Below are 4,236 nucleotides of genomic sequence, written 5' to 3'. Positions count from 1 at the left end.
GTTTTCCTGTCTTTCTGTGAACTCTCAAGAGTTTTTGGATGATTGTAGTTCTCAACTTGTCTATCCTCAGGACCCAACACCACCTCCTCAATGAGACATAGTGACCTGAAATTAACAACATTTTCAGTAATCCAAAATTAATTCAGTGGAAAATGTTGCAGATTGGAACATCTAACTTAGCAGACACACAGCAGACAGGCAGAATTCCAGGAGGGTCATGTATGCCCAGTGGTGTAGCACAGGAGGGAAAAAGGGTACTCACTACCCGGGCCCACAGTAGGGAGGGGCCCTTGAGGAACCTGCAATAAAAAGTGTGTTTTTATCTATTTTCTTTTAGTGTCATTATTGAATCAAAAGTGAAAAAATGAATCAGTCAACAGACTGAAATTTGTGTCAAATAGAGTAAATACTGGGGAGCCTCTGTTCCTCCCTTAAAAATGTCCAAATGGTACAGCCCAGTGCTGCAAAATAATGAAAGTCAATTCAGTTTAACCACAGTGAAAATATTGCTCATAAATGGGGAAATTATGCTTCAAAAATATATTAAAATGCATATATATTTGTAAAAAAATAAGCAACATTTGTTACTCAGCTAGCCAGTTAAGGGGGGCCCTGTGTAATATTCTTTCTGGGGGCCCAAAATCCCTAGCTAAGCTCCTGTGTATGCCTCTGTTTTTCTGATTATGTGCAGATTTTGGTTCTCCAGAGATCTCAATGAAGCAACACAACACAGAAAACCATCTTTGAAGTCCTACGATGATGAGATAAATCTGATTTTTTTAAACAACCCAATGTCATTTCTTAACAGGACAAAATGGAGTTAAATAAAAAGATACATGTTTAGGGCTCGGGGCCCCACAAAGACTTTATGCCATATTTTTCCCAGTCACACATTCTGACCCACTGAACACCACTCACTTTTGGGTCCTGACCCACCAGTTGAGAACCACTGCTGTAGACATTCAAAATCTGATTTTCTTTTGTCCAATCATAAAATAGGATAATATAATGAGTGCTGCAGTTCCTCAGTGTAGAGGCAGTAAATCAAGTTTTTCAGCTACAGTCGTTTATGTTTTGGTTTGTAGGGCTCGACTCAGAACGCACAACCAGGGGCTCCTGGCAATCCTGCTACCCACCCCAGACACTACCCTGTAGGCCAGTGATTCTAAAAAGGTGTGGCAAGGCAAACAACAAGTCTAGATGTAGCTTAGGAATCGTTATAACCACACATGATTACTAGAACTAACCAACAACAGAAGCTACTTTATCACCCTATTTAGCACCTTTGGGACTTCAGCTTGGTCTTTGGTCTGCCTTGGTTAAAAAAACACTACCCTAGGCCACAGTGACTCTCCATATCCACCCCACACTTCCCCCTGAAGGAGTGGACTTTATTTTTTAACATATTAATTTCCCATGCCTCTGGTAAAATGCAAGGGCTTCCAGAGCATGACTGGGATTGTGTCAATCCTCCTTCCCTCCTGCTGGTGCCCTCAGGTGGATTTACTTGAAATTACACACCTGACTCTATTAGCAGTTGTTGGCCCTGAAAGTTCAGCACAGTGCTGTATATCACTCTGTTTTTAAACAAAGAGTGAGACAGAACCATTCTAATGTTAAAGTTTATGCTAATTAGGGAAAGAAGACATTCCAGGCCTAACGCTCCGAATAAAAGAGTGTTTACACTAAAAAATATTAAAAAAGTAATTTTCTTACCGACCACAAGATAATCAGTTTGAAAAGTTTAGTCTTAATAAGTGGTTCTCAACCTTGGGGTCGGGACCCCCTTTGGGGTCGCGAGACACTGAGAGGGGGTCACCATATCCTTTAAAAAACTAAGAATATTTTTTAGATAACATTGTTGCCACTCTACACCAATTTCACCAAATGTTGACCCTTTTTCATCGTTTCTTAACACCAATTTTGCCGATATAAGCACATTTTTGCCACTTAAAACCCATTTTTGTCCATTTTAAACCCTTTCCATCAGTTTTTTCTGCCTGTTTTTGCCACTGTTAATCCAATTTTTGCCACTGTCTGCCGATCGTTGCCTCTATCAACCCCCTTTTACACCCTTTTATGCCCATGTTAAACACAGTTAACCCATTTTTGCCTGTTTATATCAATTTTTCATCCCATTCCACCTCATTTGCACCAAATTCTTTGCACTTTAAAGCCATTTCAGCCACTTTTAAATCCACTTTTATAAATTTATGTGCCCATTTTTTCCATTTTAACCCATTTTTGGTTATTTTTTGCCACTTTTTTTCTAATTTTCTAATTTTAACCCATTTATGTTCTTTAAAAAAACAATTTCACCATCTGTTTACCATCTTTTAGCCATTATTAACCAATTTTAGTATTTTAAACCCATTTAAGTGATGTTTTTAACAAAAGTTTTTTCATCTAAAGAAGGCTAAATGAATAAACTAAGATAATTGTATCTTTGGTAAGAGTGGTTATTATTCAGGTCAGATATAAAACATGATTTTCACAGCTTAACTTTACAGTGGACCATAGTCTTGCTGACTAAGTTTGGCTGGGTCCCAGAAACCTTTCCCTTTATACCCCCTTATGGACAGTCTTGTCTGCACACAATTATTCTTGAATGTTCCTGGCTGTTCAACCACCTTCAGGTACAGTGGGGGTCCCCGGTCTCTGGCACCTTTATTTTGGGGGTTAAGGGTGAAAAGGTTGAGAACCACTGGTCTAAATGAGGGAGTTTGTTTTTTATTGGTTTGATTTGAAAATAATTTTTGCTAGTTAAAATCAAGACACCTGCTTAAAATAAAAGATAGATTTCCAATATTAGATCATAGATTGTTTTACAAAGAATGCAACCAAATTCATGCAAAATGTCATAACTACACAGACAGAAGTGCATGTAACTGGTGAAGAGCTAGACATCTACTGTATTTGTGCTATCCTTGGGTTAAAAATATGAAGACCATTACATGTTTTTAACATTGAAATAACGTAGATTTTAAAAATGTAAAAAAAAACAACCAACCAAACAAACAAACAAAAAAAAAATCATGTTTTTTTGTAGATTAGACATGACAGACAGACCCACCATACAGAAATGTTGCAGGTGTTTGGTGTAATTTGGTCAACATGTTGGAGTCTGTCTGCAATAAAAACATTTAAAATAAAAATTTTATTAACACAGGGTGTGTTAGACTTGTGTTTTTTTGTCAGTGCCATTTCTTTATTGATTATCCTGTTGAGTAATCAATAAAGAGTATCCTGATAACCTGCTGAATAAGGTATTATAATTCAATTGATAATGTGTTCTTAAGAAGTATTTTTGATTATTACCTTTTTTTAATATAAATGGCTAGTTTATTTTTGTTCCATTTGTCAGGTCCATGTTAACATTGTGCAGCTGGTTGTTGGTAAAAGTGTGTGTGTGACATTTTGCTTTCGGCCTGTGTGGGTTTGTACACAAAAATACTAAGGTTGTATCACAGAGCTAAAAAAAATACTGATAATGTATTGTTGGTCCATAGCATCTCGTCCAATATTTAAATCACCTCAGTACTTATCAGATCCACGTATCCCTCACTGTTACACTGATGCAGCTGATTATACTGAACACTAGGGGGCAGCAAACAACAGTAAATATCTAACGGTGTGGTAAATCAAGTGGTTCTAGTCCCCCTTTGTTAGGGTGACAAACTGCTGCACTCTCAACTCTATTCATGTAAATATGGTGTGGTGTCATTTCCCATGAGCCCTTTCAGTATTAAATAGAATGAATTTAAATAAGCACGATCACTTCTGTGTAGAAGCCAAACAAACAAAAAAGAAAAAATGTGAAAGTAAGGCAATTCTTGGAAAAAGAAATCCCAAGTTAAAATTATAATAAAAAATATGAGATGGAAAGTCACAATTACAACTTTTTATCTCATAATTTTGAGTTTTTATCTCTTTTCTAATTGCCTAGCTTTAAATTTTTCTTCATGAAGTGGCAGAAATGGGCTTCCATACTTCTGTCTGTGCCCCATGAACAGTAACACAACAGCAGACAAACCAAATGTTTGTGTGGATGAATCAGAATTTCTGAGGTGATCCAAAAGAAAGATTTCACTGTAGGTCGATCCAACCTGCTGAGCAGGGCTGTCCCTGGCTGAAGACTTAGATGAATCTGATTTGGTCTTGTCTGTATTATAAAGATTATCAAAGCTATCAGAGCCGTCAGGCCTTCAGGAAGTTCTCTGTCACCCGTTCACAGAG

Source organism: Cheilinus undulatus, linkage group 6 (assembly GCF_018320785.1).
Source record: "Cheilinus undulatus linkage group 6, ASM1832078v1, whole genome shotgun sequence".
Classification (NCBI taxonomy): Eukaryota; Metazoa; Chordata; class Actinopteri; order Labriformes; family Labridae; genus Cheilinus; species Cheilinus undulatus.
The sequence above is the reverse complement of the archived record's forward strand: the minus strand, read 5'-3'. Positions refer to the sequence as shown.